The sequence below is a fragment of the Gossypium arboreum genome, chromosome 7, assembly GCF_025698485.1.
Source record: "Gossypium arboreum isolate Shixiya-1 chromosome 7, ASM2569848v2, whole genome shotgun sequence".
Classification (NCBI taxonomy): Eukaryota; Viridiplantae; Streptophyta; class Magnoliopsida; order Malvales; family Malvaceae; genus Gossypium; species Gossypium arboreum.
The window spans coordinates 61,214,095-61,230,316 of record NC_069076.1 but is presented as its reverse complement, the minus strand read 5'-3'; the positions used below and the strand labels follow the sequence as shown (position 1 = coordinate 61,230,316).

Genomic DNA, 16,222 nt, shown 5'->3' with positions numbered 1-16,222 from the left:
CACAGTGGTGTGTCCAAGCTGTGTATCTCTCTGTTTACATGTTAGAACTACACAATTAGAGGGCATGGGCGTGTGCCCAGGTCGTGTTAGCCACATGGGTAAGGACATGGTCGTGTGTCCAGGCCGTGTGGCATTGTAAAAGAGGCTCGAAACCCATTTTTCCAGCCGTGAATGTGGTCTATGACTAATAATCATTTCCCATTATATGAATGATCTGAACTTGATTGAGTGAGAACTCTCTGATACTCTGTAACTGACACATGAATGTTATAACTGTAAGTGCATTATGAATATTTGTATTCTGCATATGCATGGGTTGGGATGTTGTGAAGAAGGAAGTAACCTACTTTGAATTAGTGGGTAAGCCACTATGTAAATAGTTTCGATTCTGATGCCTTGCCGTAGTATGATCCAACAACTAAGCTGTGTTACTGTAAATGTGTCAAATAGACATTTCGTGGTGTGTAGGGATGGATGGGCATTGAATGTCCTTAATGGTGTGTTGGGATGGTTGAAGATGGTGTGTAGCGGATGGGGTTTAGGAATATCTACATCTGCATCTGATCTGCGATATATATATGAAATTGCATATATATAAATATCTGTATACAACTGATCTCTTATGAAACTTAATTGTAAATAGTCCTGTACCGAACCTAATCTCTGAATATGAACTACTTTATGAATGCATACTAATTGGATAACTTAAACTTTTGTTACGCACTGAGTTCACAACTCATTTTGTTTTTGGTTGGATTTCAGGTGATCCCCAATCTTGAACGGGTCAGCGCAGCGGATGCTCGGTCAAGCATTTATATTTTTTAAGTAGTGTGTTAGGATTTCTATAACTATATCAGGATGAATCTGAAAGATCATATACTTAATTCACTTTATGATGAATGTGTTATGAAGCATGGTTTAACTTTATTATGTTGCTGTGTGACAAATGATAACTGATGAGGTAACTCCTGAAATTTGGGCTGGATGTCCAGGCCAGGTTTAGGGTGTTACATTTAGTGTATCAGAGCAAGGTTTGTCAACACTAGAACTGTATTTGGACTCATAATGTGTGAGAAGAGTAACTTAGTGATAATTAGTATCTGAACTAATATAGAAATACTAAAACTCTAGTGAACAATCGAGCCTCCGACGCTGACTCTGTAAGTATTTCTATTCTGTTATAAAGATTATGACCCTTAAACTGTTGTACGTAAAATGTTTTGGTGTGAACTACTGAAATTATTTTGCTGGATGTTTGAACTGATTTGTGTACTCTGATATTGTAGCTAGATTACCTTTATGAGTTCGCGCAGTAGTCGTGGATGTGGTCTGTGGGGGCGTCTAGGACGCCGAGGGGGAACTCGAGCAGAGTCATCCTCTATGGGTAGTCTACCTAATCTGGAGACCAGCGTGACTGTTGGTACTCCCATCGCTGAGATAGAGTCCCAGGCTCCGACAGCTAGGGACGATGCACTGTCTTAGGCTATGATTTGAGAATTAGAAAGGGTTGTAGGGACCTATTCGGGATCGAGGGACCGAGGGTTGGTTACCAAACGAATTCGGTTGAATAGGGCTGAATTATTCAGCGGCGTCTTAGGAGTCGCTCCCACTGTTGCTGAGTATTGGCTCAAGGCTACTGAGCGTATTATGACAGATCTTGACTGTACTTCCACTCATAAATTGAGGGTTGTTGTATCTCTACTTCAGGACGAAGCTGACCAGTGGGGGCTGATAGTTGAATAAGGTACTCAGCCCGAACAAGTGAGCTGGGATTATTTGAAGAACGCCTTTCAGGGTAAGTATGTTGGGGTGAGTTATGTTAAGGCTCGCCGACGTGAGTTTATGAGCCTAGTTCAGGGCAACGAGTCTGTGGCTGAATATGAAGCCAAGTTTCTACGATTGAGTAGATATGCATGGACTTTAGTAGCGTCCGACTACGATAAGTGTGTGCAATCTGATAGATCCTTAGAGGGAGCGGGTTTTTGCAATTCTAGTTGACAAAGTGATAAACTGTAATTTATACATATTTTTATCCCATGTTTAACGCATTTTATAGAGGATTTCCCATTAGAGTTGGTGAATTCGATGCTCCTAATGCTTTAATTTCATGTTTTATACCTAGGAGAGCATAGGAAAGCGAAAGGAACGAGAAATGGGACAAAAACTGAGAAATGGGACAAAGTACGAAATCAACACAACCTGGACCTCCTCACACGGGCGAACCACACGGCCGTGTCAATTTTGCAGGCTCGAGCACGGCCTGAAGTAATCGTACACGGGCGTGTCACAGGGCGTGTCCCTACTTAGCCCAAGTTGAGTCCAATTCGGAAAAGGCTAATTTTGAGGGCTCTTAGGCATTCCAAAGCCTATAAATACACCCTAGAGGAGGAAGAAAAGGGACACAGAGAATAGGGGGCAAGGAATTACCCCAAGAAAGCCAATTGATCCATCTCAGAAGCTAGATTCATCATCAAGACTGAAGACCTCTCCTCAATTTCCCTTCAGGAGTTTTGGATTTTTCATTATGTTTTGTATTCTTTATTATTCTGAGATGTTTTCTTATTTAGTTATGAACTAAATCCCCAAAATACCTAAGGGGAATGAAACCTGAGACAAATCTTGTTATTATTTTCTGAATCATATGATAAATATTTAACTTGTTCTTAATTATGTGTTCTTAATTCTTGTTTTGATATCCTAGGATACCGATTCAAGATAAGCTCTTATTCAGAAATGGAATAGACCCTGTCTAAGAGTACATTTGTCATAATTAAGTGGAGTTGATTGCGCGCCTAGACATAGGGTGATAAAATTTTGCCGGATTAGGGTGAAACCTAGTAAGGGGATCTATAGATCGAGTTAATGCAACCCTAGAGTGTTAATTAGAGAAAAGTCTCGGTTATTCAATCTAGGGATTAGATGTTATTAGTATTGAATAGGGATAATAACATAATTTAGGGATTTCTATGGAACAAGTTAAATGAATAAATCGCCCGATTCGAAGCCAGAATAGCAAATACAGTCTAGGTCGATTTTTCTTTAGGTATTGCCTTCATTCAATCGATTTTCCCAACAGTAATTTCCCAATTCTATTCTCTGTGAGTTCTTAGTTTAGATAATTAGTTAGTTAAAACAAAAACCTCTTTATTCTTAGGCTAGATAATAAAAAGACAGTCATTACTAGTACTTTTAGTTCCTTTGGGTTTGACAATCTGGTCTTGCTAAAACTATACTACTGTTCGATAGGTACACTTGCCTACATCGCGATAATAGTTATTTTCAAGAACGAGTAATTATAAATATTTAAAACCCATCACAAAATCACGCGATCAAGTTTTTGGCGTTGTTGCTGGGGAACTAAGATATTAGGAACACTCAATTTTTATTACTTTAGCCATTTATTTTTCTTGCAAATTAATTTATTATTATTATTTTTTAATTTACTTTTTCTTTCTCTTGGCAGGTTTTTATAGTTTATGACTAGAAGAAACCCATCAGGACCACTACTTTTTGATGAAGAAATCGATCGCACAGTTCCTAAAAACCAAAGAGAAATAAGGCGAAGCTTAAGATACACAGAGAACGAGCAAGAGGATGATACTCAACCCCCAACCGAAGAGATGGTTGAAAACCAAGGCAATCAGCTACCACCTGCAATTGCGGTTAATCAAAATCCTGCTCCACGCACTATGTATGATTATGCTAAACCTTCTTTAACAGGAACTGAATCTAGCATAGTTAGACCTACTGTAGCTGCAAATACTTTTGAACTAAAACCTAACACAATTCAAATGATACAACAGTTTGTTCAATTTGACGGTTTGCAGGATGAAGATCCCAACGCTCACTTAGCAAACTTTCTAGAATTCTGCGATACATTTAAAATCAATGACATTTCTGATGATGTCATACGTCTTCGGTCGTTTCCCTTTACATTGAGGAATAAAGCTAAACAGTGGTTAAACTCGTTACCACAAGGGTCAATTACTACTTGGGAACAAATAACTGAAAAATTTTTACTCAAATACTTTCCGCCGGCTAAAACGGCTAAATTACATAATGATATCTCTTCGTTTGTGCAGATGGACTTAGAAACACTTTACGATGCATGGGAGAGATACAAAGACTTACTGAGAAGGTGCCCTCACCATGGGTTACCGCTTTGGCTTCAGGTTCAAACATTCCATACTGGCCTGAATCCTTCGACTCGACAAATGGTTGATGCAGCTGCTGGCGGAACCATCAACAATAAAACACCTAAAGATGCCTATGAGTTTATAGAGGAGATGTCACTGAATAACTATCAGTGGCAAGTCATGAGGACTAAGCCAACTAAAGCAGCAGGCATTTAGAACGTCGATTCGGTTACTATGCTATCAAACCAAGTAGAACTTCTAAATAAAAAGATTGATGGTTTTCTTAGTTCTTCATAGGTTTACCCAGTAATGCAGTGCGAAGCAAGTGGAGGTGGACCAAACCATTTGGAATACCAACTTTATGGCCACAACATGGATAATGAGCAATTAAATTACATGGGTAATAATCCTCGACCTCAAAATAATCCATATAATAACACTTACAATGCAGGTTGGAGGAACCACCCCAATTTCTCGTGGGACGGTCAAGGAAATCAAAGACCACAACATCCTCCGGGTTTTCAACAACCACCCTACCAACAGGAAAAGAAGTCGAACCTTGAAGAGATGCTCTCAAAGTTTATATCGGTGTCAGAAACCCATTTTTAGAACACTGAGACAGCACTTAAAAATCAATAAGCGTCGATCCAAGGGCTCGAAACTCAAATAGGCCAGCTTTCCAAACTAATCTCTGAACGACCACAAGGTAGTTTACCAAGTAATATTGAACACAACCCAAGGGAACAGCTCAATGTAATTAATATTCAAGATGAAGAAGGATTTGTTGAGCCTGAGCCAGAACCGAGGCAAAAAACTGTGGTAAGCAAAGGTCAAGGTGAGGTAGATCACAATACAAACAAATCAGTGAACGTGAATATAAACCTCATGTGCCATACCCCAATGCGGCAAGGAAAGACCGCTCAGATGAACAATTTAGTAAATTCCTTAAACTCTTAAAAAAATTACACATTAACTTACTGTTTATTGAAGCCCTGTCGCATATGCCGAATGTAATGACATTTTTAAAGGAGCTTTTAGCAAATAAGCGGAAGTTTGATGAGGCGTCGCATGTAGAGCTAAATGCAATGTGCTCCGCTATTCTATAAAATAAGCTACCAAACCAACTAAAAGATCCAGGGAGTTTTACGATTCCTTGCTTAATTGCTAGTTTAGATGTTAATAATGCATTAGCTAATTTAGGGGCTAGTATCAACGTCATGCCTTACAAAATGTTTAAACAATTAGGTCTCGAGAAACCCAAACAGACTAGGATGAGCATTCAATTAGAAAATAAAACTATAAGATTTCCTAGGGGTATTATTGAAGATGTGCTAGTTAAAATTGATAAATTTATATTTCCCGTTGAATTCATTGTTTTAGACATACAGGAGGATAGCAACACTCCTTTAATTCTAGGAAGGCCTTTTTTAGTAACTTCTAAAACAATTATTGATGTTGGCACAGGTGAGCTCACGCTTCGCGTAGGAGACGAAACAATCACCCTTCAAGCTCACAATTCTGGCAACACATCAGAAATTGAAGGTGATCATCTAAACCATTCTATTAAAACTGACCATATGATACAACCCACTTTGCAGGAGATAAGTCTGAAGGAAGTACATGAGCCATTCTCGAGCAATAGTAGATGACCTGTTAATGAAGATCGAAGACTACAAATCGAGGAGCTAGATTAATAGCAGACGCATAAACCAAGAACACACGACGAACTGAATCTACGACAGAACGAGCTCAATACCTCTCCAAATCAACTTAAGGTTGGAGATAGAGTCTTCTTAGATGCCGCAGATCCCCACATTGTCGCTACCACACCTAAAGACGAAATTCCCCTTACGGTACTCAGCATTTTCCCATTCTGTACGGTTGAGGTGAGTCATCCCAAGTTCGGCACTTTTAAGGTAAACAACACACGTTTAAACTCTTATTTTGATGAGATTGATAGCAGGAATGAGGAGTATAAACTACTCAAACCACTATGATCATTCAACGGAGAGATAAGTCGAGCTTAGAATATAAATAAGCGCTTCTCGGGAGGCAACTCGAGCCCTAACTGCATTAAATTCTTTAAAATTTAGTATTCGACCTCTAACTTACTAACAGAACACTTGAATACAGGTTTTCCACAGAGTCACGGCCAAGCACACGGGCGTGCGTAGGGCCGTGTGAAAACAGGGCAAAGATTTCCCCAAACACAGGTTGCAATAAAATGCCACGGCTGTGCGACATGGCCATGGTCGAATCTGCCAAATGAACACGGGCGTGCAACATGCCCGTGTCTAGCTCCCGTGGACAACACTATCAAAATAACACGGGTGTGTGCAGAGCTACATGACCGTGGGAGAAGTGAATCACATCACACACGATCGTGTAACATGATCTTATAACCATATGGCCTTTACACACGGGCGTGCCAGAAGGCCGTGTGACGACACCTTAATTCACGACGAACACGGCCGAGCTATGACCCACACGAGCGTGTGCACTGGTCGTGCCATTTGAGAAATTAGAATAATTCTTTTATTTTATTTTTCTTTCATTAAGTTTTTAAGATTCATTTGTTTTCCTTTTAAGTGTGGGGGGATATTTATTTCATTATCAGAAAAATCTCTGAATGACTACTTTGTTCTCTTGAAAAGCTCTCATATTATATTTAGGATAAATTTTGATTGATTTATGATTTTTGTTGATATATCTTGAATTAAAACATAGGCATTTATGCATTGATTGTTTAAACTTCAAGACATTAGAGAATCAAGCATGATAAGTTGATTTTTAAGAATTTAAAATCTTAGGTTGTTTCTCCAAAGTTTAGGTATTACTTTGAGTTAGAATTCACAAGTTTTAAACATCAAAAAGCCATAATTTTTGTGAGATTTTTGATCCTTTTGAGCATCTATTGATTCTTTCATGCTCACTTTTATTATTGCTTGGAGTGCGTCACTATTGAATTGTTATTCTAGAACTTTCTTGATTATGCATGTCGAGACCACACCATTTGATTTGATATGTCAAAATGATTAAGGCACTTAGGATTAACCCACTCATGCCATGAAAAGCCTACCTCCACGATTAACCCCTAGTAGACCCCTTTGAACCTAACAAGCCATTTCTTGTATTACCCTTAATTTTAACCCTTAACCCATTATTGTTGTGTAACACCCCGAACCCGAGACCGTCGCCGGAGTCGAACACGAGGTGTTAACAGACTTCAAACCACTTATTGAGAATTTCCCAGACAAGCTGCCAATCTGTGTACTAGTCGCTTCAAAAATCATAACTTGAGTTTTACAACTCGAAAATCAGTTTCGTAATTCTTCCCTGAAACTAGACTCATATTTCCATATACATATTTTTTTCTATAATTTTTGGTCAAGCCAATTAGTACAGTTTATTAGTTAAAGTCTCCCCTGTTGCAGGGATCGACTACACTGATCTTTGTGCATTACGAATTGGATATCTCCCTGTACAGGGCTTCAATACTGATGCCGTTTGTTTCTATAGAAACTAGACTCAGAGAGGAATCTACAAATATATGGCATGACTCCTAATTATCTCTGGTTAATTTACAATGATTTTCCAAAGTTGGAACAGGGGATCCAGAAACCGTTCTGGCCCTGTTTCACGAGAACTTTAATATCTCTTAAAATACAGCTCATATGGTTGTTTCGTTTCATCCATATGAAAATAGACCCATCAAGCTTCGAGTACATAATTTTTTTAGCTATTAATTCCACTTTTACTATTTTTAGTGATTTTTCAATCTCATATCACTCCTGCCGTCCGCAATAGATTCATCTGCAGAGACTATGCCAATTTCATGAATCCTTCCTTAGCCTTACTAATCATCCATCATACGTGACACAAATTATGGCCACCTTATCAAAATTAAGGTTTCTAAGACTCGTGGCTATAGATTCTAGCATCCCACTCAAACGACCACATAGGCCATTTTCACATGGCTTAAAGTTTACAACCCAAAATTTAACAAAACAAAATAGCCCATACATGCCAAATGTTCTCCTAAGTTGACTAAGAAGACAATACCAAAAATTGCTCGCCGGTGTGATGACTTCGTTGACGGTTAAGAACACCCAAAAGGAGACGAGCCCAAGGAACCTAAAATGGGTGACAAGAAAACACCGAGTGAGTTTATAACTCAGTAAGTCATAAGCATTCCACAACCATCCATTAATAACATTATCATAAAATGAAATAATGAAACAAGGCCAAGTGTTCTAGCCGTACCGAACTATACCATAGTTCCTTAGATCCTTCGGATCAATCTCATACCAAGTCATACATTTACATTTCATATACTATTCAATAGGATATTTGAAGCAATTTCCATACATCATTTCATTTCCGCAACAATCATGCAATTGAAATCATCACATAGATTTAAATCTTACCAACTCCACCCCGAGCATGAACATAGCATCTATTAGCCATGAACTCAAGGTACTTACTCTTTCCGCTATCCATGCTCATCTCGATAGAGTCACACCTCCATATAAATATTCAATCGGAGATATATGTAGAGTTCGCACACATAGTGCTTAATACTCAATCACGCACACTTAGTGCCACGTGATTCAAGCCCGCACACATAGTGCCATATAGTCCAAACTCGCACACTTAGTGCCGTACATTACAAGCTCGCACACTCAGTGCCAATCTCGTCACCGCACACATCTATTTCTCGCACACTTAGTGCGAAGCAAACTTCCTACACATTTCACTATCTCTTTTCGTTCAACATTATCATCTTTTCATACACATACATTTGTATATATTTCATCTCATTAAACACAATTGCATAGATATTACAATCATTTAAGCAATATCAAATATATGCTTAATGACTTACCTTGTGTTGGGTAAAAATAGTCCAAGTCGGCTACTCGATGACCTTCGCCTTTCCCTTGCTTGATTCTCCTTCTTTAACTCCTTGAGCTTAATCAATAAATCAACTAGTTTAACCATCTTGCTAAACATTCATAATTCAATTACACATGCATATGTATGTTTGTATATTCGGCAACCATCCTCACTTATTACCCATTTAGTCAACAATCTAAGCCAAGATAAGGCTTTAATATGGTTGCCTCTAACCGAATACATACACACCAATTTCCCTTCATGTGGCCGAATATGCATGTCCATGTTGAGGCCATTTATGCACTTATTACCACACAAAAAAACAGCATACATTTTACTAACTAATACCTTTCCATATTGTAACTCAATACACATCTATCATTTCCTTCATAACCAAAACATCATCATAAGTAAGTATATACCTTAAGATAGTATATACGTCATACCAATACATCATGCTCAAACATATATACATATATGTATGCTAGAGCCGAATCTCAAGTTGATTGTAACTAAACATGAACATGATTTGAAACACAAATCTTACTCTCCATGCAAAGAGCATAAATCACACTTGGGGATGTACCATGGCGAATACATCACAACACCATAATTTTGGTCATGATTACACAAAGAACTTAGTATATCATTCAAAATGCTCAAAGAAAATCTAAGAGTCCTCAATCCACCATCACATGTATCATCATCAAGCTTCATATTTAACATGCAATGGCATTAACTCAAAATCCACCTTGGCCAAATACCATCCCCATGATATAACAAAGATTTGAACCATGGGCTAATAATAACATCAAGTTAGCAACCAAAACATGCATGAATCTCATGGCACAACATCAAACATACCTTAATCTTGATGCAAATATAGCCAAACCTCTTCCTAATCCTCTTCCAACCCAAGCATGAAGCAAAATTCCTCCCTTCCCTCTAGTATTTTCGGTCAAGAGAGAATGAAATGGATGAGCAAAATTTTTTCTTTTCTTTTCTTCCATGTACGGCAATGGGGGGTTTCACTCACACACACATTTTTTTTTTTTCTTTACTACCCATGCTTATTTGTTTATTGTTTCCCCTAATGCACCAACAAAACATGTTTCATGACATGTTTAGCCCATACTCCTTGTCATGGCCGGCCATCACGTGTAAAAGGGGTATTTGACATGCAAGGCCATTGTTTTGCATGCATGCTTTAATTAGTCATCATACATTTCCCCATCATACTTTCAAAGTTTTCTACTAGGTCCTTTCTAGTGAAATTCACATTTATAACTCTAAATTAAAGCATCAAAATGTCACACATGAGTTACCACATATTATAGGCATCAAAATAAATATCAAATTATTTTTATGCCTTGGTTTTGTGGTCCCGAAACCACATTCCGACTAGGGTCGTTTTAAGGCTGTCACATGTTGAAATCCCCTAAATTAATCCCTATTTTTGTTGAGATTTGAGTTGAACAAATTGCTTAGCTATGTCTTGTTCTTAATAGTTAGTCTATGTTATTTTACTTGTTCTTTAGAAAAAATTATTATGTATACACATTAGTAATTCCATATTCTAAAAAGAAGCTTTGTTGTACACAAGTGATGATTAACTCTTTTTCTAGTTAGGCAATTTTCCAATTCAATCTCGATTCTAACCCTTTCTTTCAGCTTGTGACCACACCCCCTAACCAAGCCTCATTACAACCCTTTAAAGACCTTTTGATTGATGTATCATCTTAAATTACAGTGGTGGAGATTTGATTCTCATACAAGCCTATGGTAATGACCTTTCATTATTGACTATTGAGTGCTTCATTTATTGTCCTTAAACACCTCAAGTGATTTGAGTGATTCTTTAGTGAGGATGTGAAACTCTGTGATATTCTAAATCGAAGATAATTACTTAGATGAGGGGAGACACCTATGTTTTCAGAATAAAATGCTCAACTTCTAATGTTTGAAACTTTTATGATCTTTTAGATGAATTCTCAATGTATGATTACCTATGGATTAATTTGAGATATTATCGATAGAAATTATAAGTTGAGAAGAATTTATTTTGATTATGAGTTGAGAATTGTGCTTGAGGACAAGCAAATGCTTAAGTGTGGGGGTATTTGATAAACCGTAATTTATACATATTTTTATCCCATGTTTAACGTATTTTATGGATGATTTCCCATTAGAGTTGGTGAATTCGATGCTCCTAATGCTTTAATTTCATGTTTTATACCTAGGAGAGCATAGGAAAGCGAAACGAACGAGAAATGGGCCAAAAATGGAGAAAATGGGCCAAAGTATAAAATCAACACGGCTTGGACCTCTTCACATGGGCGGACCACATGGCCGTGTCAATTTGGCAGGCTCGAGCACGACCTGAAGTAATCGCATACGGGCGTGTCCCTACCAAGCCCAAGTTGAGTCCAAAGCCTATAAATACACCCTAGAGGAGGAAGAAAAGGGACACAAAGAATAGGGGGCAAGGAATTACCCCAAGAAAGCCGATTGATCCATCTCAAAAGCCGGATTCATCATCAAGACTGAAGATCTCTCCTCAATTTCCTTTCAGGAGTTTTGGGTTTTCTTTATGTTTTGTATTCTTTATTATTCTGAGATGTTTTCTTATTTAGTTATGAAATAAATCCCCTAAATACCTAAGGTAGGTCTTACCTATTTTGTAGTCTCCATGAACCAACTAGTCTTGCCATACATAGGTTCACATATGATCATTTTAACCATACCAATGGCTGATCATGTGACCAACACTCCCATTTCCAATCCATAATCACATCATGACACCATATATATATATATATATACAAACCGCAAATAGTCTAAGTTCGTACTTCACTTTTACGAGCCATTTTCGCATGGCCGTACACATATACATCACAACACAATTGAACCGACAAGGGTAGTCCTATACATGCCATTTCAAAGTTCAACCAAAAATTATACCAAAATGGAGGCTTTGATAGTGTAGATGACTTGACTTTAATGATCCCGAATCCGATTGCTATCGAGCAAAATCTATAAAACAGAGAGCCAAAGCAACGGGGTAAGCATTTTTATGCTTAGTAAGTCTCAAGGAATAAAATCAGCTTTAATTAAAGCAATACATTCACATAGCCAAATGCATCATTTCATTAATACACATTCACATAATCATTCTTACTTCACACTTCATCATTATATACTTTCACGGGTATCAACCAATTCAATAGCTGAAATTGTTAGTCGATTGAGCGAATGTTGCTCAAGTATGTCGACTTTTCCAATGCACATATAATCATACCTTATTCTTTGGGCTTCGAGCGTACTAATGGAATTTATTACAGCAGCCAACACTCACATCCAGCCCAAGCTTCTTGAATACAACCGGATATAACCACGTGCACGAATGCCTTGGTCTTAGCCCGGATAGAACGACTTCATACGAATGCCTTGGTCTTAGCCGGATGTAGCCACTAGCACAATTGCCTTGGTCTTAACCCGGATATAATTTCAGCATAAATGTCTTCGGGACTTAGCCCGGATATCATTCAATTGCTCATGCACACATACATCAATAATCATTAGACATTCATGTTTCATTTTCGTTACTAAGGCTCAAACACAAAGGTAATCACTAGCATAATTGCCTTCGGGACTTAGCCCGGGTATCATTCAAATACTCATACACACATAAATCGATAATCATTACACATCCATATTTCATTTCACATAATTCAAGTAGGGTCACTTCTTGAGGACTTACCTCGGATGTTGTCGAACGGCTTTTACGGCTATTCGATCACTTTTTCCTTCCCCTTGTCCAATTGTGGCCCTCTAAGCTCTTGAGCTAATTCAAACAAATTCAATTTGTTAAAACCTCATTATGCTAGCTTATGGCCGAATATGACAAGGAGTTTAAATGGTCATATGGCCACCCTTTAGCTTGAATACACAATGGTCATGCACATTTTATACTACATCAAGCAATTCAATACAATTCATTCAAGCATCAAGGAAAAGCTAAGGCCATCAATAGGCTACCTAAGGCCGAATATACTTAGTCATACTTGCACCAATTCAACAATAAATTCCAAGATTTCCACATCATATGTGTACTAGGCCGAATGTACTTGCAATTTCACAAGCATTCTTCAACATTTTCTTCTTTAAACAAACATATTCATCACTTACTTCATAACCAAAACATCATGTGCAAACATATATATACATATATGTGCATGGCAATTTCAAGGTGTCCCTAGCCATCCAAAACACAAATTTTAACTAACATGCAAGAAGCATGAACCATGCTCATGAATGCATCATGGCGAATACATCACAATCATGCCCTTTCAACTTCAATCATGGTTAAACAAAAGAAAACTCAATGTCTTACTCAAAATGGCTACAAAGAAATTTCAAGAGTAGACAATCCATCATTGCATGCATCATCATCAAGCTTCACACTTAGCATGCAATGGCTTTATCACAATATCAACTTTGACCAAATACCACTTCCATGGCATAACAAGGATTTGAACCATGGCTAACATGAACATCAAGTTGGCAACTAAAACATGCATGAATCTCATGACACAACCTCATACATACCTTAATCTTGGTGCAAGTTTAGCCAAATCTCCTTCTAGATCTCTTCTAAACAAATAAAATGAAGCAAAAATCTCTTCTTCCCCCTTAGTTTTGGCTCAAAGAAAGGATGAACAAATTTTTTTCTTTCTTCCTTTACAACTCACGGCAATGGAGGAGATACCACACTCACACACACATTTTTTTTTCATTCTTTTCTTACCCATGCTTATTTGTTTATTATTTCTCCCTAATGCCCAACAAAACATGTTTCATGACATGTTTAGCCCATATTTCTTGGTCATGGTCGGCCACCACCTATAAAAAGGGGAATTTGACATGCAAGTCCATTGTTTTGCATGCATGCTTTAATTAGTCATCACACATTTCCCTATCGTACTTTCAAAGTTCACTACTAAGTCCTTTCTAGTGAAATTCACCTTTATAACACTAAATCAATCATCAAAAATGTCATACATGAGCATACACATATTATAGGCATCAAAATAAATTTTAAATTATTTTTATCCTCGGTTTTGTGGTCCCGAAACCACATTCCGACTAGGGTCAATTTTGGGCTGTCACAACTCTCCCCACTTAAGAAATTTTCGTCCCGAAAATCTTACCGTAAATAGGGTTGGGTATCGCTCTTTCATAGAGTTCTCGATTTCCCAAGTAGCTTCTTCTATCCCGTGCTTGAGCCATAACACCTTCACTAGCGGAACCCGCTTGTTTCGCAACTCTTTCACTTCCGTGATAGGATACGAATCGGTTCTTCCTCATAACTCATATTGGCTTGAATTTCAACTTCGATGGACTAATCACGTGCGATGGATCGATCTATAGCGTCAAGCATCGAAACATGAAAGACATCGTGAACCTTTTCGAGTTCGGGGCAAAATCAAACGATATGCCACTGGACCGACTCGCTCGGATATCTCATATGGCCCAATGAACCTCGGGCTCAACTTGCCCTTACGGCCAAATCGAGTATCTTTTTCCAAGGCGATACCTTGAGAAACACTTTATCTCCCACGATACTCGATGTCCTTACGCTCAGATCCGCGTCGACTTCGACGATCGGAGGCTATCTTTAGACTTTCACGGATTCATCGTCACTTTCTATTCAAAGATCTCTAATCAAATCCACCCGAAAATCTTGCTTTCACCGAGCTCGGTCCAAAACAATGGTGTACGGCATTTACGACCGTACAAAGCCTCGTAGGGTGCCATCTTAATACTTGATTGAAAGTCGTTGTTGTGGCGAATTCAATCAACGGCAAATACCGTTCCCATGAACCACTAAACTCGAGGGCGCAACATCTCAACATATCCTCAAGTATCTGAATTATCCGCTCGGATTGACCATCGGTTTGGGGGTGAAAGGCGGTCTGAAATGCAACTTGGTACCCAAAGCTTCTTGCAACTTTTTCCAAAATCGCGAGGTAAATCTCGGATCTCTATCCGACACGATGGAAATAGGCACCCGTGCAATCTCACAATCTGAGAACGTATAATTCGGCTAATTTGTCCATTGAAAAATCCGTGCGTCGGGGGACAAAGTGAGCCGACTTAGTCAATCTATCTACCACGACCCAAACCGCATCCTTCTTACTCACGACAATGGCGGTCCGGATACAAAGTCCATTGTGACTCGATCCCATTTCCACTCGGGTATTGTGATTGGTGAAGTAATCCGAAGGCACTTGATGTTCCGCTTTCACTTGTTGACATATTAAACATCTCAAACAAAGTCGGAGATGTCTCGTTTCATACCATGCCACCAAAACCGATGTTTCAAATCGTTGTACATCTTCGTACTCCGGGTGGATTGCCATTCGGCTACAATGGGCTTCATTCAGAATTATCGAAATGAGTTCAATTCTTTGGAACACACGACGACTTTTGAACCTCAAACAATCGTCATCATCGATTTGAAACTCCGAGTCCTTGTTCGAACACACTCAAATTTTTTTGCAGCCAACTCGTCGTCGACTTTCGAGCTTCTCGAATTTGATGCATCAATAGTGGTTTGGCTTTCAATTCAGCTACTAACACACCGTCGGATCGAATGACAAGTGCACATTCATCGCTCGTAAAGTGAATAATGATTTACGACTCAAGGCATCCGCAACCACATTCGCCTTTCCGGTGATAGTCAATGACCAGCTCATAATCCTTTAACACTCGAGCCAACGTCTTTATCGCAGTTTAAGTCTCTTTGGGTCATCAAATATTTGAGACTTTTGTGATCCGAGTACACATGGCACTTCTCACCAAATAAGTAATGTCGCCAAATCTTTAAGGCGAATACGATGGCAGCTAATTCGAGATCATGGGTCGGATAATTTTTCTCGTGTGGCTTTAATTGCCTCGACGCATAGGCCACAACTCGACCTTCTTGCATCAATACGCAACCTAACCCAAGGAGGGAGGCGTCACTATAGATGACAAACTCTTTGCCAGATTCGGGTTGCACTAGAATTGGGGCTCCCGTCAAATAAGTTTTCAGTTGATCGAAACTTTTCTGACATTTCTCCGTCCATTCGAACTTAACATCCTTTTGGAGTAGCTTCGTCATCGGCGTGGCTATCGTTGAGAAACCT

General features: G+C 38.6%; 1 non-coding gene across 1 annotated transcript; it reads right to left on the bottom strand.

The window, feature by feature from the left end:
* Positions 1-4,050: 4,050 nt before the first annotated feature.
* On the bottom strand, positions 4,051-4,156 carry LOC128296174 (small nucleolar RNA R71). The gene has a single exon (XR_008286722.1). It is a non-coding gene; the product is annotated as a small nucleolar RNA R71 (small nucleolar RNA).
* Positions 4,157-16,222: the final 12,066 nt, after the last annotated feature.